The sequence below is a fragment of the Phacochoerus africanus genome, chromosome 4 (genome assembly GCF_016906955.1).
Source record: "Phacochoerus africanus isolate WHEZ1 chromosome 4, ROS_Pafr_v1, whole genome shotgun sequence".
Classification (NCBI taxonomy): Eukaryota; Metazoa; Chordata; class Mammalia; order Artiodactyla; family Suidae; genus Phacochoerus; species Phacochoerus africanus.
The window spans coordinates 147,194,147-147,215,749 of record NC_062547.1 but is presented as its reverse complement, the minus strand read 5'-3'; the positions used below and the strand labels follow the sequence as shown (position 1 = coordinate 147,215,749).

General features: G+C 48.0%; 1 pseudogene; it reads right to left on the bottom strand.

Annotated features, from left to right (window-relative positions):
• Window positions 1-11,345: 11,345 nt before the first annotated feature.
• Window positions 11,346-12,626, bottom strand: LOC125124741 (interferon regulatory factor 3-like; annotated as a pseudogene).
• Window positions 12,627-21,603: the final 8,977 nt, after the last annotated feature.

Here is a 21,603-nt window from a genome sequence, read left to right as displayed (position 1 = left end):
GAAGGCCAAGCAGTTACAAAGTTTCTCTTCCCCTTCGCGTCCTCTCCCCGATCCAGGAGCAGGAAACACGCTGGGTTATAAACATGCCTGGGTGATTGTGTTTATTTTAAACCTTTATGAAGATTTCCTGGAAAGGTCACCCGTATGAATGGAGGCTCTGAGAACGAAGATACACCAGCCCCCTAAAAAGTCCCGCTCCCGAAAAGTCAGTCAATCCTTGAATTTTTGAGATTTGAGAAGGCTTTGAGTGATCCCTTGGCTGGCTCTTTTTAAATTAAAAAAATAAAAAGCAATGTTGTGGTAGTCCAGATATACCTCCTTGAAAAATCAAAGCACAGGGGGGCTTTCAAAAAAGGAAAAGCGATGTCCCAGTCCCCCTGCGCCGCCCCACTGGAGCCTTATCATAGCCCCCAAATAATGCTTATACCTCTATTTCTTGATTTACCAATAATATGTTGTGATACTACTAAGGTACCCCCTAAAATAATAATATTATTATTATTACTTAACATCAGAGTAGCCCTTGGCTGTGCCAAGCACTCTTGTAAATACTTAACCTGTAGTAACTCAGTTAATCCTTTGAGCAACCTGATGATACACGATGCTCTTTATCCTCATTTGGCAAACAAGGAAACAGAGGCACGGAGATGTGAAATAACACATTCCAGGAATCACAGCTAGCAAGGGGCGGGTGGTCTGTGACCTTGACTGCCGTGTGGTGTAGTGTGATACAGCTTTCAGCGGAGGAGAGGTGGTTGAGGGCGCAAACCTCATCTGGCAGGACATCAAGCAACAAGGACCCAAAGTGACCAATCACCTTCTTTGGCAGAAGAGGCAGCTGTGCCCAGAGAGGCTGAGAGATTCCTTGAAGTTGCCCCGTGAGTTAGGGGCAGAGCTGGGACTAGATGCTGACTGTTCTGCTTTTACTGCATCTTCTTTCTCAAACGTAGGGGTGACAATTCTGCATTATGCAGAAAGCCCTTAGATACTACTGTGGGGAAATGGCAGAGGGACCCAAGAGGTCTGAGAACAGACTGTGGTGGAGGACGTGTTTTTCAAGGTTCTGCCATGTCCCTTCTGCAAAAGCACACACAATGAAGCTCCGCACAGGGGAGCACTTGAGGATGGACCGGATTTAATCCCATGTCCTCCCGGCCCAGGGGCCTCATTTGGATATGTGTCAATTTCAGAGACCATTTTCAATGTTTTTTCCATTTCCCTGTTAGGGGAGGGTGTTTTGAACTTCAGCAGTATCACACCCCATGCTTGCCTGTCTCCTTCAGTTAAGCTCCACCTTAGACTCTGTGCTTATCAGGGGTTCGAGACCCCTGGCTGTCCCCCCCTCCGTTTCCGCTTGGTAAAGCCGAGCTGCCTCCCCCATGAGCTGCCCCTCAGTCCCCTCACCTTCCAGAAAGGGCCCCTCCAGGGCCGAGCTCCTCCTGCAGGGGTGGGCAGCGGTCTCGCCCCTCCCCTGGCCTGTTCTTAAACATACTCCCCCTTCTGTACGCACATCTGCACTCACACGCACAGGCACACGCCAGCTTTTGCACAAGGACAAACATACGCGTCATCTTTTATGCCGCTGACCCAGCGCTAAGACGTTAGACAGAGGGTCTCATCGAATGCTGGCAACAGCTCTTTTAGTCACGTGCTGTAATTTTCCTAGAGTTACAAAAGTTGTGATCTGAGCCCAGCTTGGTCTAACGCAGGGCCTGTGTTCCTTTTTTTGGCCCCTGTGTTATAAAGTCATGGATATGCCGTAAGTATGCCTGCGTATGTTTACATGAGTTCACATATGTGAACTCACACAACATTGTGCATCACGTATGCACCTTTTACACACAAAGAGCCCACACTCCTTTCACGCTTGCTCTCTGTAACCTACCCAGGCTCCCGCCTCTGTGTGGCCAATGGTCTCAAAAAGCTTCAAATCCTCCCAAGCCTCAGAAAACACAAAAAACTGGCTCCATCCCAGGAAGGCAGGATCCATCCAGGGCTGGCATATTCGACAACTGAAAATTCATCAGAATAGAAGGGTGATGGGAGAGTTATAGACGCTGGTGGAGGGCTGACAGTTTACACTCAACTGCACCTTTCAAATCACACCTTGTCGGTGGCCTCTAACCCCCGGCGTGTGAGGTTAGTCTTGGTGGAAACACGATGAGAAATGTTCTTTTGAAGCTTTTGAAGAAGAGGGAGGGTTTCCAATGGGGATTTCATCCCGGCTTTTACCCAAATACAACCTTGGCGTCAAATCAGATGAACATCTAGTCCTCAAAAACAAACAGAAAGGTGAACTCCGCAGGCTTCCCCGACCCCAAGCTGGGGCCACTGCCCCCACTGCTCCCACTCCGTCAGCACTCCTGTTCATATTTGTACGATTGCGTGGTGATTACAGACTGTGCTCTTTTTAAATACCTGTGTGATATTTATGAGCTTCTGCTGCTTATATTTATAAGCGTATCTTGATTTATGTTAAAAAAAAAAGGGAATCTGATCATGTGTTTCCCTGCTCATGATCCTTTGATATTTTGAGAATATACAAAGCAGCATCCAAAGACGTATCCAATATAAAACCTTTATCCATAGATTGATGTACATCTACTCAGTCACAACCTCTTAAGAACATCATTCGTTCTGGATAAAATCCAGAACCTCTTCCCGACCTCTCAGGCGGGACATGACCTGCCCCCCCCTCCCCCCTGCCTCAACTTACCCCTATATCTCCTCTCTCACCCCCTCCAGCCCCCCTGGCTCTTCTCTTTACTGCGGACAGTTTCAGTTTTTCTGCCATGGGGTATTTGTTCGTGTTCTTTCTGCCTGCAACACCCTTTCTAGTTTCTCTCTTTTTAGTTACTCTCTTCACCTTTGCTTTTTTAAAAAAAATTTTATTAAAGTATAGTTGATTTATAATGTTGTGCCAATTTCTGCTGTAAAGCAAAATGACTCAGTCATACACATACACACACATTCTTTTTTAAAATGATATTTTCCATCATGGTCTATTCCAGGAAATTGGATATAGTTCTCTGTGCTGTACAGTAGGATCTAACTGTCCATCCATCCTAAATGGAATAGTTTTCATCTACTAACCTCAACCTCCCCGTCCATCCCACTCCCTCCCTCTCCCCCTCGGCAACCACAAGTCTACTCTCTATGTCTGAGAGTCTGTGTCTGTCCCATCTTTGCTTCCTTCACCTCCTCCTCTGCAAGTTTCAGCTTAAATGACACTTGCTCAGGGAAACCTTCTTTGAGTCTCATGACTAGAAAAGGTTATCATCCTGCTCTCTTGCCATGGATAACAATTATCACAACCATAATTTGTGATCGTTATAGTGATTTAGTTAATGCCCAAGTCCCCCCCCCCCCCCCCCCGCCAAGCTCCAAGAGGACAAAGCACTTATGAGGGATAAACTGCTCTCTCCCTGACTTAACATAGTCACTGGCATGTGGTTGATACTTAACAGATGTTTGTCCAGTGGGTTTATGAGTGAATGAATGAACGAATGATGTCCTTAAAAGGTTGTGACTGAGTGGATGTACATCAATCTATGGATAAAGGTTTTATATCGGATACGTCTTTGGATGCTACTTTGTATATTCTCAGCCTCACCTCTTATGCTAAGAAGGTCTTCTGGATTCAGGTGGATCTCCCTGGTGGTGTCAGGACCCCGCCATGCGCCTCTTGCCGTCTGCCCCAGATCTTCTCTGATGTTGCAACATGGGACACCGCTGGGAACTGGCTCTCCTATCCCAAGTGCGTGATCCGAAAAGTGTGGATCAGCTTTCACTAATGGGGAATCTATGGATAAATGCTTCCTCCTTTCATCCTGAGGGGTGGGCAGTCCTGAGATTTCATCAGGCTCTTCAGAAGGTTCTGTGAGATGAGTACCACTCATCTATTGAGTGGCTAATGCAAAAACGCTTCCTGTATCATCTCGCTCATCCCCTGTGTCCTTCTTTCATCCCTGACCTTTGTTCCCAAATAAATTACCATCAAGCAAGCAAGCCTCTGTCTCAGGCTAAGATAGTTTCCTTCACATTTAAAATTAAATCACAAAACCAATGTGCACACAATTTTTGTTAATCAAATTTCCTTGCTTATTGGAGTTATAATTTTGGAGGCACGCGATTTTCATTTGACCTGCTCTTAACCCTATGATGGACTCAGGAGCTTGGCCATAAACTTAATCATTTGTAAAGCAATCCATACGTCCATCAAAGGGGTTTGGGTCACTAGAAATTTAAGGCATTATAACGGAAAGGGTCATGAAGACTCTCTTGACTGTCACTGGACTCTTGTTGGCAGAGGCCATGTTTTATTTATAGTTCTTTGCCCTCTGTCTTCAGTGCCTAGTATAAATTTGTATGTATGTTTTAAATATTTCAGGGGAGCTGTATTATCTGTTTCCACAATGCTGAATTTTCCCCAGTGATTTGGTTTTCAAATAATATCAGGAAACCTTTGGAACTGTTCAAGGAGAGGAATGACTAGAGCAAAGTGGGTAGCTTTCCAATGGTGGAAACATCTAGGAAGGTAGAATGGCAGACGTTGAATGGCTGTTAGATGTTCTTTCCTTGAAAGATGCAGGCCCGGAATGAGATTTCCTTTCTAATCTAATCAGGAGGATGTCTGCAGGTCAGGAGTGTACTTTAGGGAATTCCTATACAATCACCAGACTCACAGTAAGTGACCCAAAGTCCTGGCAAGGATAAAGAGTTATCGCAAATTTTTTAGAGACACTAAGGTCCTTGAGTTTAACGAGAAGCAGTATGAATCAGCAGTTACCTGGTCTGAATCTTAGCCGGGCCAGTTACTAGCTGGGTGACTTGGGCTAATTTCTCATTCCTCTAGACCTTGGATTCCTCATGTTTAAAATGAGGTCACTGGAGTTCCCATCATGGCTAAGCAGTTAACAAATCTGATTAGCATCCATGAAGACACAGGTTCAATCCCTGGCCTTTCTCAATGAGTTAAGGATCTGGCGTTGCCGTGAGCTGTGGTGTAGGCTGGCAGTTACAGCTCCAACTGGATCCCTAGCTTGGGAACCTCCATATGCCACAGGTGCGGCCCTAAAAAGACAAAAACAAAAACAAAAACAAAAACAAAAAAACCCAAAAAACAAAACAAAAAAACCACACACAAACAAAAATACATAAAAAATTGAAATGAGAGAATTAACGAAACCTATCTCACTGGCCTGTTCTGAGGGGTCTTTGCTTCCAATACAAACTTAATAGATGAGGTGATCTTTTAATCTGAGCCGTTTTTGTAAGCAGATACCATAAGAGAACAAGGAGCCAGGTGGCCAAAGAAGAGAATGCCAGGCCATGTGGCTGGTCAGTTCTTTATTGACCAGAGGCCCTAACACAGTGTATTCCTAGGCTCAGTCCTTTGCATTCCATCTCTTTGCTTTTTGCCATAATCACATATGTTTTTTTTACATCAAATTACTTTTTTGTTGAAATAAATTTATTTTAAAAGGAAACTTGAAAAATACTCCTGTACGTGGAAAACCAGTTTCATCTGCTGCAATTTGAAGGCAAAAATACATTCAATTAAAACCATAGAATGTCATTGAATTTCAGCTAAATGTCATTGCCTACTTACATCTGAACTTGAGGCCTGAGCAATTTAGATTTCATTTCTTGTTTTGTTTTGTTTTTGTTTTTTTGGTCTCACCCAATGCATGTGGAAGTTCTGGGGCCAGGGATTGAAACCCCTCCACAGCGGTGACCATGCAGGAGCCTTAATCTGCTGTCCCACCAGGGAATTATTGAGCAGTTTGTTAAAAAGGGAGAATTAGCAAGCGTTAGAGAGGTATTAAAGACTAGCCCCAGGTAGAGTTCTCTTGTGGCTCAGCCAGTTAAGGATGTGGTGTTGCTACTGCTATGGCTTGGGTCACTCTTGTGGTGCGTCTTCAGTTCCCAGCCTGGGAACTTCCGCGTGCCTTGGGCATGGCCAAAAAAAGAAAAAAATGCAATAGTTGACTAAACTTATTTGTCTTCTTTCCCCTACAGAGGATTAGAAGGGAGGTCTAAGGGCAGCTGTGTTAGAGGGAAAAGTAGGAATGTGAGAATGTATATTACTATTCTGTTAATATAAAAGAATTCAGCTGGTTCAACCCAAGTAAATTCTGTAGTCTAGTTATTGTATTATGCCAATATCCTAGTTTTTATATTGCATTATTGTCATATATGATGTTATCACTGGGGGAAGATTGGTGACAGGTGCAAGGGATTTCTCTGGATCACCTTCCCATTTTGCAACTTCTTGTGAGTCTGTAATTATTTCAAAAAGAAAGAAAGAAAGAAACTAGTAAAAGATCAGCCAAAGTCTTATGAACCCTGAAATACCACTTCTAGAAAATAATACTAATGCAACAGATATATACCCAGCTGTGTTCCTCATGTAGTTGCTTATGGTAATTAAAACCATGCATACTGTCCAACAATAGGGGAATGGCTAAATGAGTCAATAAATAGTAGCATAGATAGATAATATAACTATTGAAAATGATAGTGGAACTGTATATCTAATAACATAAAGGACAGTCACAAGTAAGTGAATACAGAAACTTGCAAACCGTATGAGCCCAGGTGATTTAAGAATGATACATACCCACATAAATATCGAGACTACAAGAATGTATTTCAAAACGTCAGCAATAGTTATTTTTTTGCCATTGAATTTTTTAGTTGATTTTAAGTTTTTCATTTTGTTCACATATACTTGCAGTCTTCTTCTGATGAACATATATGTTACTAGTGTAATAAATGCTTCCAAACCAATAAAAATGGCTTAAATCATTATAGATTTAGCAAAGCATTTATAACCGATGGAATTAAATCCTGTGACACTAACCACCAGTCTATGCATTACAATTGTTAAGACAGCTATTGAGAAGGAAAATAAATCACAAAGCCCCGAAACTGCTCTAAGTGGATGTTAATCCACAGCAGATACTATGCTTTGCCAAAGAAAAGGGCTGTGATCAGTTACTTCACTCCTAACCAGTCTTCCTCCTCTTCCTTTACTGTTTCCCTTCTGATGAAATCAGTAAATGTTTTGATTCAAAACCCTGAGCTGGTTGCACCTTTAATTCTTATTAAACTCAGGGCAAGTCTGTGCAAAAGCTGACTATTTGCCTAGGCTATTGGGTAACCACAGTCATGTACTTTTGATCGCAGGTGGGAAAGTTGCAAACCTTAGTAATTCCCTAAATGCCCCGATTAGTCATAGATGACTCTCTCCATAGGTAGGTCTTCTAGGATAAAGGGAAAATAGCTCATACACAAATGTCTTTCCCCTTTTTTTCATTTAAAAAAAAATGAGAATTAGAATTATCTTCCTATAAATGATTGCAAATATTTGTCAAATCAATTAGACCTTTTTTGGGGGGGGGGGCTGTGATGGTACTGGTTAGGTATTCATCGTATAGAATGCTATTTATTCACTTGTCTCTATCAAGGGTCATTCTTGCCTGAGATCTCTGTTCCATGGCGTAGGAATCATGTTTGTTGTTTGTTCGTGCCTGACACAAGTTAAGTGCTTCACAAATATTTGCTGCCTGGTGAGGATGACTCAGTGTGTGCTTGGAATTCTTTCTGCATTCCGAGGAAGAATGCTTGGGACCTGACATCTGCAGACCTACACCTCTGCCGCCAACAGCTCTGTGACCCCATCCATAAAAGCGCTATCTGCGGCACGTAATTCTCAGGCATGACAAAAAGGAATAAACTTCCTAGTGTGTGTGGGTGGCACTTAGAACAGTGTCCGGTGCATAAATGTTGTTTGAAAGATATCAGTTGAGAATACCTGAATTCCGCCTCCCCCCCCACTTTTTTCTTTTGTCTTTTTAGGGCCATGCCTGCGGCGTATGAAACTGCCCAGCTAGGGTTCAAATTGGAGCCGTAGCTGCCGGCCTACCCCACAGCCACAGCAATGCCAGATCTGAGCTATGTCTGCGACCTACACCACAGTTTGTGGCAACTCGGGATCTTTAACCCACTGGGCGAGGCCAGGAATGGAACTTGCGTCCTCATGGATACTAGTCAGATTCGTTTCCACTGAGCCACGATGGGAAGTCCTTAATTCCTCTCTTTGTCTTACTGTAGTTGACCTCTTTCTGCCACTGTCTCTACCTTACTATAGTTTGAGGGCTCTGAAGTCAGAAGGCCTAGGCCATCGAATTCATTAAGAGGATGACCTGGAGCGAGTTGATTAAACACTCTGTACTTGGTTTTCTCATCTGTAAAATGGGCATGATAATAATAGCACTTACCCCACAGGGTCGTTGTAAGCATCCACTGAGAAGATGCTTATAAAACGCTTCAAAGAGGGTGACACAGAGTAAGTGCTAAGTGAAGGCTGGCCATTATCCTCTTACCAGGCCTCTTATTATCTGTCGCGTTACAACCAAAGTACAGGTTAAAACTGAGCTCAGCCTCTGGCTCCTTTTCCTGAAGGAGTCGGTCTGATTTGGCCATTACATGATTGTCAGCTCGCAGAGTAGCTGCTCAGCGGCTTTGGAGGTCTGGGCCATTATAGCACCTTATGGAGCTTTAGGAAGAGGGGTGGGGTTGGCTATTATGTTAGAATAAATAATAACAATTAGTGTTATTTTATGCCCCGATCTATGCAGAGAGCTACAACCCTAGTATTGCCCATATCTTAACAGATGAGGGACAGGCTTCTGGAGTTAAGGTTTTGCCCCAGCTCGTGCTTCGGGCAAGTCAGGCCTTAGGCTCAGGCCGTTTCCACTCTTCACCTTCAAGTCATAGCATTCACTATGTTTACCATATTAAAAAGGGGCAATTTTAGTCAATTTCTTTTTGACTTTTCTGGGGCTGCTCCTGTGGCATAAGGAGGTTCACAGGCTAGGGGTCTAATCAGAGCTGTAGCTGCTGGTCTACGCCAGAGCCAGAGCAATGCGGGATCAGAGCCGCGTCTGCAACCTACACCATAGGTCAAGGCAAGGCCGGATCGTTAACCCACTGAGCAAGGGCAGGGACCGAACCCGCAACCTCATGGTTCCTAGTCGGATTCGTTAACCACTGTGCCATGAGGGGAACTCCGATTTTAGTCAATTTCTTTTTTTTTTTTTTGGTCTTTTGTCTTTTTTGTTGTTGTTGTTGTTGTTGTTGCTATTTCTTGGGCCGCTCCCGCGGCATATGGAGGTTCCCAGGCTAGGGGTTGATTCGGAGCTGTAGCCACCGGCCTACGCCAGAGCCACAGCAACTCGGGATCCGAGCCGCGTCTGCAACCTACACCACAGCTCACGGCAATGCCGGATCGTTAACCCACTGAGCAAGGGCAGGGACCGAACTCGCAACCTCATGGTTCCTAGTCGGATTCGTTAACCACTGCGCCACGACGGGAACTCCTCAATTTCTTACTGTAATTTTTTTAATGCCTGGACCTGCAGCATATGGAAGTTACTGGGCCAGTGACTGAATCCGAGCCACAGCCGTGATCTACATTGCAGCTCACACATGGCCTCGGCAGTGACCCAAGCCACTGCAGTCGTATTCTTAGCCCACGATGCCACAGTGGGAACTCCCTTCTTATTATAATTTCGATGCCGGATTTTTATCTTTAGTTCCACTCAGTAGAGTCCAAACCTTGGAAACATAGGCATCCTTCACATAGTCACATCTAGTGAATCTACAGGGAACAGAAAGGGAAAGACGCCTGAAACATAACATAGGGTATTTTTTTTTAAATAAAATAATGAGAAGTGCCAAAGAACAAAAGAAAAACTCGTCAATATTTGAATAAAAATTCCTCTGGTTTTCAACCACAATAATAATTCTGAATTATTTTCTCATTTTGATTTCATGCCTGTTTTATGAATGTGAAATAACTTTTCAGCTAGAACTCTAAAATATATTTGTCCTGCTGCGACTGCCTCTTGCATTTGCCATGTTGTCTTTGTGGGATCCTCTCTGGGCAAATGAGGAGGGTAGGAGTGTGGTTATTAAAGAAGAGGGTTCACATGTTGGATAGTTCATCCTTTTTTTTTTTTTTTTTTGGCTGCGCCCGTGGCATATGGAAGTTCCTGGGCCAGAGATCAAACCCAAGCCTCTGCACTGACAACACTGGATCCTTAACCCACTGTGCCACCCAAGAACACCCTGGATAGTTCATCTCTTGATGCCACTATCCAACCTCCTTGGCCCTTGCTTGGGGCTAAAAATGGCTTGGGTTCTAAACCAACTTCAGCATTTTGACATTTCAGATGTTCAGTGTGTGTTCCCTTTCACTCAGGAATGTCACCTTTAGAAGTTTATTCAGGAGTTCCCATCGTGGCGCAGTGGTTAACGAATCCGACTAGGAACCATGAGGTTGCGGGTTCGATCCCTGCCCTTGCTCAGTGGGTTAACGATCCGGCCTTGCCGTGAGCTGTGGTGTAGGTCACAGACGCGGCTCGGATCCTGCGTTGTTGTGGCTCTGGCGTAGGCCGGTGGCTACAGCTCCGATTCAACCCCTAGCCTGGGAACCTCCATATGCCGCAGGAGCGGCCCAAAGAAATAGCAAAAAGACAAAACAAACAAACAAACAAACAAAAAACCCCAAAAGTTTATTCAAGAGGAATGCTCAAATGGGCAATGCAAGGGTATGTGCTGTTATAGCCTTGTGATTAAAGATCAATGGAGCTAACCCGAATTGGTTATATATTGGTTATATTGGAGTTGTGTGTATCGACATGGATGTGATAAAACGAAGAAAACTGTAGGCAGTGCTTGTAATATTCATGTTGCAGATGGATTTCGTAAGGATAGACACCAATGATTGCAAACTCAAATGCATGTGGGGGCCAGAATGGGTTTATAAATGGGGCAGGTGAGGACCGTGACACCTTCGAGAGCACACCCTTGGCGAAAGCAACCGGCGCCACTCGGCTTCGGCTAGTCGTTGCTAAGGGGATGGTGAGTCTTCGCATTTTCCAAGGAAAGCTGTAAACCAGGTACTTTTCATGTTATCTTGTGATAGTCTAGTTCTTTCTCTGCCACCCTGAAAACTCCAGGAAAATATCTCGGCTACATGATTTTTATGTCGTGGCAACTAGTGGAAATATTTTAGAAAATATTGCACGTGGTCATTTGTACACCAGATTTGTCTTACAGGCTCATGGCAGGGCAACCTCTAAAATACTCTTAGCAATGGCTTTCTCTGAGAATCATTTTATGGGCCAGGATCAAAGTATGGTTTTCTACTCTCTATACATTGCTTTTTGTTTGAGGGTCTTTTGGGACTGCTGCAAGAATTCGTTTACTGGTTGAGATGACGCGGGAAGGGCCCATATCTGTGAGGAGCCAAGGGCTCAGGCTTCCCTAGTGACCTAGAAATCCATGTCCTTGACCAGGTCTTGGTAAAGGTAAGCCTTGTACTGGCCCAAGGTGAGGAAGAGTGGGTGGCTGTTGGCAATGTGCAGGCACATGCTATGCTCCAGGGAGGAGGTACCCCCTAACTGGGCCATATCTGGCAGGTGCTGAGGCACATGGGAACAACCTTGACCTTCAGGAGCCTCTTGATTGACAGCTGGCACTGGGACCATGACTCCCCCCACAGAACCACAGTGTGTAGATGCTAAGCGTCCACTTCCTTCCATGAAGATGATCAGATCGGCCACAACAGGTCCCAGGTTGAATGTGCCCCCCCCTCCTCGTCCTTGGGGACCTCACCATCAAGCTGGTGACCATCCCTGGGGAGGAGCTCTTGCCCAGGGCCCAGGTCCAGTGCAGTGCCCCAGCCTCTGGGCCCAGAGTGGCTGCCAGGCTCCCTACGGAGCTAACCACCCCTCCTGTACCATACCCCTAAGGCAGCATAGCACAACCTCAGGTAGCCTGTTGCACTCTGGGGTCTGACCTTCTTATGGGCTTCCCAGGCAGTATCCTGTCCCCACCAGCCCCTCAGGCAGAAGAGAGTCTGCTGGAAGGCTCGGCACCCAGATGGAAGGTGATGCTCTCAAACTCTACCTTGGAGCAGGAGTAGCAGCCATGTGAAGGAGAGAGAGACTCCTCCATCCCAGCTCTTCCCATGCCACAGCCGGCACTCATCTTCTTCAGGGACCAACAGTGGATATGGGGGGGGGGTGGGATTGAGAGTCTGAATTTGGGCAGGGAGCAGGCAGGTCCAAGGTGGAGCTCAGCAAGAGCCCAGAAGCGTGCTCAGGGGCCACAGCCAGGCTCCAGGGTCCCACAGCCAGGGCCAAGCCCATGTCCCTCTGGAACTCCTCCTGGGTATCAGAACCCCCGCATCAGCCTTTGGGTCTAGAGAGATTTCTGCCTCAGGAAAGTCTCCAACCCCGGAGGTCACCAACTCGTAGCTCTCGTGCAGGTCCTGGAGGCCCTTGGTCTGCCCTCTGCTGAATGCAACACTTCTTTGCGTGCAGGGAGGACCGGAAGTTCCTCTTATGGGTCAGCAGGTGGGGCCTGTCTTTCCCAGGGGTGACCTTGGCGCAGGCTGGGAGATGCGGATGCTGGGCATCCAGCTGCAAAATGTCCTTCCAAGGGATGTGGAGGTGCCTGCAGCTCTGGTCCACCCGGACCACGCCCTCCAACTGCTCCAGGTCCAGCTGCCACAGCAGCCAGGGTAGGATCTGAGGCTTTGGGGTTCCCATGGTCCCGTGTCGAGGGGGGCGGGGGAGGGGGGGCAGGCCTGCCTAGGGCTCCAGGTTGCTCTCAAGCTCATAGCTCTACACACCAGCACCTTCCCATCAGCTGAGCTTTAGAGCAGTGGGCCTTTCTTTTCTATCTACTGCTTTTCTGATAAATACAGATCCACAGACCTTCTTACACTGGCCTTATGCTAGGCAGGCCTGAGCCAAAGTGAATTTCCGGACCGTTTCAGAGTGGAGCCCGTTCCCGGATTTTGGCCTAGCTTTGCTTTTGTGACGGATGGTAAGAATTTGGTGATACCCCTGGGTTCCTCTAGAGAATGATGATGGGCTCATCTAGACCCTGCTTTGGACTAGGGTTTCTGCAGCCTGGAGACACTTGTGGCCAAGTTGGACCGAATGAGTCCCTGGGGGGGAAGCAGAGTTGTAAGGTTGTTGGGAGGGAGTGACCGCATCTTTTTCCTCCGCGCGGTGAACCCAGAGCTGCTGGGAAAATGAACATCTGTGTGATCATCCCTCCCCCCCTCACTCCTTCCCTCCCTCACTGATTCACTCATTCCCTCACCCATTAACTCATCATTCACTCATTCACTCATTCATCCGCTCACTCACTCATTCACTCAGTCATTCAGCTGCCCTGGATCCTCACTGTGTGTCTGACCCTCTTTTGGCCCCAGTGACAGTGAGATGTTTTCGTGGAGTTCCCAGCTTTGGAGGTGGCCCCCAATGAAATAGACAGTCATAGGAGTTCCCGTCACAGCTCAGTGGCTAGGGAATCCGACTAGGAACCATAAGGTTGCGGGTTCAATCCCTGGTCTTGTTCAGTGGGTTAAGGATCAGGCACTGCCATGAGCTGTGGTGTAGGTTGCAGACTCGGCTCGGATCCTGTGTTGCTGTGGCTGTGGCGTAGGCTGGCGGCTGCAGCTCCATTTAGACCCCTAGCCTGGGAACCTCCATATGCTGCGGGAGCAGCCCAAGAAAATGGCAAAAAGACAAAAACAAACAAACAAAAAGAGACTGTCATAAAATCACGTGAAAAGTAGTGTGATGAGGGCCAGCACGTGGGACCTTGGGAAACTCCAGTGGAGGCGAGAGAAGACGTCTCTGAAAGTTGGCACCAGGGCTGGCTTTGGAGAGATGAGCAGAAGGAGTTAGAAACGGAGGAGGTGGGAGTTCCCATCTGGTCAGTGGGTTAAGAACCGACATTGTCTCCATGAGGATGTGGGTTCGATCCCTGGCCTTGCTCAGTGGGTTAAGGATTAGGCATTGCCACAAGCTGGGGTGTATGTCACATATGCAGCTTGGATCCCGTGTTGCTGTGGCTGTGGTGTAGGCTTTAGCTGCAGCTCTGATTCGACTCCTGGCCTGGGAACTTGCATATGCTGCAGGTGCAGCTGTAATAAAGTATGAAGATCAAAAAATAAATAATAAAAGAAATGGAGGGGGGAGTCCAGGTTGAGAGACCCACAGGTTTCAAGGCATGAAGGCAGGAGAGGACGGGGGACCTCCTGGGAACAGCCTGTGCTCTGCAGACCCTGAGCGCTGACTTTGGGACAGGAGATGTCAGGCTTCAGAACGGGAGTGATCACAAGCCCTTGATAAAATAGCTCCATCCTGAAAGCACCTGACAGCCAATCGCTGGTAATAAGCTAGGGAGTTTTGGGGTGGGTTTTATGTATGTATGTCAACAAATATTTTCACCCAGAGTTTTCATTTTGTGTTCCCTTGATTCTGTGAACAGAAGGTGGGGGAATACTTTTTTTTTTTTTTTTAAGCGAAAAGAAATACGCAACTTGATGATTAAAAACAAACAAAAAACCTCTTCAAAATGAGGGCTGAGCAACTGTGGCTTTCAGTTGTACACCCTCCTGTGCTGCTTGATTTTAGACATTTCCTGACATGTTATGCATTGCCTGCAAGTTAATTAAGCCATGGACTTGGAAGGTTGCTGGTAAATTCCAGGCCAGTTTCGAGGGTGTGTGTGTCTGTGTTCTGTGTGGGGAGCTGGTTAAAAGCATCCATAACATTATGATAATCCTCCTTGAATATGGCTGGGATTTCCCCCGGCAGATCACCCCATTTCTGGCCTCATCACCCATGAGAGGCCTTGCTTCCCTGGAAAGGAAGGTGAATGTTCAATTAACAGGAAGAGAACAAACATGTTTCATTTGGTAAGAACTTGATTTCCTTGTCTCACAAGGTGAAAGGGAAAAGTCGGTGGTTTTTGAGAGGGAAAGAAGGGAGGGGCGGAAGGAGAAGATTGAGGTCACTGGCGAGGCTGTGAAAGCCCCACAATTGCTGTCGAGGTGGCTTTTCGGCCCTGGAGCGGGGTGATCTCATGCTGCTGCCTCTGCAGTCATCCCTGGCTTTCTGGTCTTTTTGCCATGAGGACGCATGCATGGGCTGGATGTCTAAGTGTGCCCCGGGGAGCCTGGGACGATCTCAGAAGCAGAGCAGGCAAGATTCGGGTTCTACTCTGCAGCTTACTTACTGGGAGAGCCTGGGAAAAAGTTGCTTACGCTACCTGATCAGATTTCAGAATGCCACCTGGCTTGGGCTTCCGTGAGAATTAAATGAGACAAGATGCTTATATGCAGTGACTGGCAGGTAACTGCTGTTCGATAGATGTTGATTCCTTTCTGGACCCTGCACTGAAGCTACTTTTAGTTGCTTTCCCCAGGAATAATCATTTGTTTCCTTGACTCTCTGTTCTGCTTACTTTTTACGTTGGGAGAAGCAGGGGAGCAGAAGGCCTTGAATCCCAATCCTGCTGTTATTACTCACTTTGGACAAGTGACTCAACATTTTTGGTACTTCAGTTTCTTTTCTGTAAAATGGCAACAGTGATGCCCAATGGTCACTACATCTTCCGCAGTCATTGTGAGGACTCCGTGAAGTAAGGCAGGGTTTCCGAACTTCGGGGCCTTAGCATCAGGAGTTCCTGCTGTGGCACAGTGAGTAAAGAATGCAACAGCACTGGCTCAGGTGGCTGCAGATGTGCAGGTTCGATTCCCAGCCCAGGAGCGGAAAGAATTTGGTGTTGCTGCAGCTCTGGCATAGGTCACAGCTCCGGCTCAGATTCAGTCCCTGGCCTGGGAATGTCCATATGCCACGGGTGTCGCCAGAATGTTTAAAAAAAAAAAAAAAGAATCACCTAGACAGCTTGTTAAACATATTGCTGGGCTCCGTGCTCAGGGGTTCTGATTCAGGAAGTCTTGGGGGCGGCTGAGAATTTGCGTTTCTGACCAGTTCCCAGGCAGTGCTGATGTGGTGGTCCCAGGCCACACACTGACAACAGGACAGGCCATCAGCACCAGACAGATGTGACCTACTGCCACCCTTTGTTTTTTTGAGTTGGGGTCCTAAGGTGGTTACCATCGCTTGGCTGTAATTGCAATTTTAAGATCCTTATTTTGGCCATGACATGTAATTGCTCGATTTTCAACTTACGTGAAACTAACATAAGCCGTGAGGAGGAGGAATTTGGTGTTCCAGGGGCTTAGGTCCGCCTTTGCTGCTGAGGACATCTGTGCGACCCAGGCGCAGGAATGAGGGGTCTGGACTGACTAGGTGCCGATACGTTTTATCAGCCTGGCCCCCTGGGGGGCAGGTCTGGATGAAAACCACATTTCTGGAACATTCTCCTCTTGCACAAGATTCTCTCCCAGGCGTTGAGGGCACGTTTTAGGGAAATTGGGAAAAATGCCAGGAGGCTTGCTTAGGTCAGAGTCTCTTTTGGTGATGTGTAAAAACCGCCGTCACTCCCAGGGTTTGTTGGTCCCCGAAGATGGGGACCTTCCCACTGAGGAAATCACAGGCCCCGGCTCTCTGACTGTAGAAGGTGGATGGGAAGATAAGGGGCACGGTGACACTTCCGCCACTAATGAGCACTGTGAATGCCAGATCTGAGATTAACAGCTTCTGCTCCACCCCCACCCCCACCCCGGACTTAAGCTGGCCTATGTCACTGCTTCTCAGAGCAGTCAGGACCTGCAAACCCTTCAGACACAGCCGGCTGTCGGGGGCGACCCTCAGTGTTGCATTAGGGTTAAGAGTTTAGTTCTGGGGTCAGATACACGGGGCCCATCTCTTCACATTCTGGCTGGGATAGTGCGACCTCAGCAAGTGACCTCCGGGGGAGGGCCACATGCTGCAGGGTCTGAGCTCCCCAGGTGATGTTGGCCACTCGGAGCCAAGGTCACACAGGGCGGAGTCGGGGTCAGGGATCCAGTGGAAACACAAGGGCATCCGAGTCTGTTGCACCTCTCAAGGGTCTGAGGTCCCAGGAGGTTCTTCGTGTGTGTGTGGTGTGTGTGTGTGTGGGGGGGTGTGTGTGTGAAATCCCTAAAGAATGGGGGTGGGAGGGACTGCAGTGACACAGGTGGGAGCACGAGGGTGTAGGGACATTTGGGGTGGTGTAGGCCCACGGTAACCACCAGGAACTGGTCACTCTTACTAGCCTTTCCCCGCCCTGCCACTGCCTTGCCCCTTGCCCGTGGGGCTGGGCGAGCGGGGTCTGAGCATCGAAGGATGTGAGAACTGGAAGAAGGCAGACTAAGGATACTCGTCTATACTAACTCAGCCTTCTCCATCAGGACCACAAAGTGTCTACTTTTGAGAGGCCAGAGTCCCTTAAACCTTAGGTGCTAGGGAACAATGACAGTCCTGGCTGGCTTTAATGACAGTCCTGTCTGGCTTTAATGACGGTCCTGGCTGGCTTTGCTGGGCCCTAGACTTGGAGTCAGAAGACCTGGTTTTGGGCCCCAGATCTGGGACCTTTGAGCTTTGAGGCCATAGGCTAATTATTTAATTTCCTCATCTGCAAAGTGGGGACACAACTGCCTGCCCTACCGCCAGATAATAAATCCTAAAATGTTTTTGTGAACTGTACAGTTCTGCTAAGAGAATTAAGGAAAGTGGTTTTGGGGTGGCTGACGATGACAGCTCCTAGAGCTGCTGGCATTTAACCAAGGGGTGGTCCCTTATGCCAAAAGGAAGTCCTGCGCGGGAGTTCAGGCCTGGAGACCGGTGAGGGATGGGGAGGTATTTTGGGATGTCCCTGGGTGTTCATGACCTACTCCTGAGACTGGTCCCTCAGACAAGACCAGACCAGAGGAAGCTTATCAGAAGGTGTCTGTCACTGGGCCAGCCAATCCCAAGGATGCCACAGCACCCATGGCTATGCTTCCTCTCCCCGGCTGTGGCATTTATCCCCGTCTCCCTTCCAGGCTGTGAGCGTCTAGGTCCTGGACTGTGTCCTCTTCTGTTCGATGTCCAGTCCCTGGCACAGCCCCTGGCACAGCCCCTGCCACACGGTGGGGATTCCATCAGGGTTTGCGGAACAGCTCCGCCCACCACTTCGGGAGGTTGTGTTTTTGCTTTTCTGGGTCCTAGTCCTTGTCTATATTCTATACATGGATTTTCATTCTCACACCTCTTTGCTTTCTCAATTGTTCTTAAAGTAATCCACAGCTCTGGGAATACAGGAACATGGCAACACAAATTTGTGGGTCTAAAAACACCCGGGGAAACCCGAGCTGGAGCAATAGCAATTGCTTTCCTTTCTGGGTGACATGTGCCTTGGGGACCCATGTTGAGAAAGAAGGCGGATTTGGAAGTTGGTTGCTGGTGGTGAGATGGGGGAGGCAGCAGGCATTTTTCATGGAGAATTTGTCTGTCAATGATACTGCTCTGTGATTCAAAAGAGATGGGGACTCCGGAGGTTTTCGGCCCTGGAAATAAGTGTTTTCTCAAAAAGGACAGGGAGCTTACAAAATAAATTGAGCAACGGCTGCCATTGCTCTTAGGGTCGTGAAACAGGCAGTCTGTGCGATGCCTGAATGCGGCTGTGATTCTAAACCAGGGAACATTTTGATGTTATGCTGGTTTCCGTCGTCGCTCTCCTAACATCTTGTAAGTGGTGGTGACAGTGGCATCCATGTGGGCAGTGTCCTTTCTCTGAGGGCTTGTTCTGCACCACCCCGTCTAATTAATCACAGCAACGCTGTAAGAGTAAGTATCTTGACCCCATTTTACAGATGAGGAAACAGAGGCTCAGGGAGGTCAAGTGATGTCCCCAAGGCAACACAGCCAGCGACTTTAATTTGAACTCTATTTGTTTAATTTGAGCCAGCTAGACCTAAGAGCTCCATCCATGCCCCCTGCACCCCCTGAGGCTTCGACACGTGTTAGGTTGAGGTTGTGATGAGATTGTACAGACTTGCCTCTGCCGTGTGAGAAAATAAAGCCCTTTGAATAGAGACGGTGCGCCTTTCCCTGCCAGGAAATCCGCCCCCTCCCATCACCTCCCAACAAGGGTTTGTTCACAGACACCCCTCACTGCCCTCACCCCCGCCCCGAGTTCAGCTTGGGGCCTGGGGGGAGAAAATGGGACAAGAAGACAATGAAAGAACACAAAAGGCCCCAAGGCCTGTAACCAGTCATGAAGGAAACAGGCCTCCCCCGCCTCACAAGGTGTCAGGCTGCTTCTCTTTGTCCTAAAAGCATTGGTTTCCCAGAGCATCCATCTTCCCTAGTGATAAGCTTTTTTTTTTCTCTTCATTTAATGATGGAGCCTGGTCTGGAGGATTCTTAGCATCTCTATTGCGCCCCCAGGATGATAGACGCATACACAGTGAGATTGTCACTTCCTTTCTTTTCTTTTCCTTTCCCAGCACACAGGATCCCCGCCCCGGCACGAACAGGGGCTCTGAACAGCGGTCCCCCCATCCCCCGACCTCAGCTCCCACACAGTGGGGCGCAGCTCTGTGAGTTCCCACGAATAAGCTTGTCTTTCTCCCCCGGCACCCACCCCTCCATGGTGACACTTGTCACTGGATGTGCCCTTCCCCATGGGGCCAGCTCTTTCTGACAGGCTGTATCTTCAAGCTAAGATTGTCATGCCTGTTTCAGGCACAGGATGAGAACTTGGAACGGATTGTCTCGTTTGCTGCTCACGACCCCCAGCTGGGCTGGGTCCTGGTGGTAAGCCGGCTGCACCAATGAGGAGGCGTCCAAGGACACACAGCTCCCTAGGGTCTGGAGCCTAGAGCCTGTCTTCTCATCGGCAGGACTCACCAGCCTGGGTTTTGTTCTGGAAACTTCTGTGTGAGCCTGGAGAGTCACCTCTGGTTTTGGAATGCAGGGCCCTAGACCATCAAGGTGAACAGAAACCTTGGAAACATCGGAGTTCCCGTCGTGGCTCAGCAGAAACGAACCTGACTAGTATCCTTGAGGACAAAGGTTCCATCCCTGGCCTCGCTCGGTAGGGTAAGGATCTGGCACTGCTGTGAGCTGTGGTGTAGGTCACAGACGTGGCTCGGATCTGGTGTTGCTGTGGCTGTGGCTTGCAGCTCCGATTAGACCCCTAGCCCGGGAACTTCTACATGCCTTGGGTGCGACTCTGAAAAACCAAAACCCAAAAACCAAAAACCAAAAACCAAACCAAAACAAAACCCCAAACAAGACCTTGGAAAAGTCAAGCCAAGCAGTGACAGTCACTAGAGAACACCCACCAAGGTTAAGGTGACCACAAGCTGGCCACGCCCTCCCTGGAAGGAGAGCACAGGAGTGGTCGTGAGAAAGAGCCCCCGCACCTGCCTCCACCACCCCTCACGCCCCACCCCGCCTCACGCCTGCCTCCATCCAACACATCCTGTCTGACCTCCTCCCGGTCACGTTCGTGGTCCCCACGCGTGCTGTCATCGCAGCCATCCCTAGACAGGAAGAGAACCCTTAGGACAACAGTGCTTCAGCTTTCAGGTGGCTCTGGCTCACTTGGGGGCTTCTCTAAGATACAGATTCGGAAAATTCTCATTCAGGGCCCCTACAAGGAACCTAGAGTTTTCGTTTTTGCCAAGTACCTCTGGTGATTCTCAGGCAAGAAAGACAACTCCAAGCCACTATTTAAACGTCACCACTGCGTGGAGTTCCCTTGTGGTGTGGCGAGTTAAGGACCTGGCATTTTCACTGAAGCATCTTGGGTCGCTGCTGTGGTGTGGGTTCGATCCCTGGCTTGGAAACTTCCCTTTGCCGCGGGCTAGGCCAAAGAAAGAAATAAATAAGTAAGCACGGCTTCTTGGACTGTAGCATTGGGACAAGGAAGCAAGACCCCCCCCCCCGGAATCTGTGGGTCCAGCATCACTTGGTCGCCCTCACTCTCTGCCCTTCACCTGTCACCTCTTGCGGAAGAGGAAGCGGCTGAGGAGCTGTTCCTTTGCATCTGCTCTGCTTATTCTAGGAGCTCAGTAATAGTTATTATTTTTTAATCATCTTAGCTAGGATCAAGTTCTCCTGCCAAGGGATTCCCTAACCGTTGAGTCCCCATTTGGACCCACGGGAATGGTGAGAGTCAGGAAGAGTTACGGCCCTAGAGACTGCTTGCAAAGCCAGCAGCTTATTTAGGTGTAGACACAGCTGAAGTGGCCCCGGATGGTTTTGCCTTTAGGTTGTGCTGAAGGCCCCACCTCCCACAGGAGGCTTTTTTTTCCCAAGAAGAGGAGCGGCCAGAGGTCCCATCCCAGATATAATCTCCTGCAAGTCACTCCCATTGTTATGCTCAATTTACAGCCAATCCATCAATGTCAAGTGCCTGTAATCACTTGCTCCATCGGGTTAGTAATAAACCTCATTCTGCAGTGAGTTATTTGGTTTTCTTTGGTCCATAAAGTGCTTCCAAAAGCAGAACTTTGCCGATGTCCACAGAGGCAAGAGATTCTGCTGGGACAGCAAACACATTGATCTTGAGAGACCAGCTTTGTGCCTGAAACATCGAAGGTGCTCTGTAAATACTCGTTGATTAAGTGACTAATTCTGTGGACCCACAGTTTGGGAGGGGTCAGCCGTCCTCAGATGAGACTGTGGGTGGACCAGTATACGTCCATGTAAAATTTTGCTCTCCTCAGACAAAAATGAGAAAACGTAGGGCAGTGTGTTAAGTTTTTCATAAAGTTGATTTATTTTTTTTCTTTTGATGATTTTT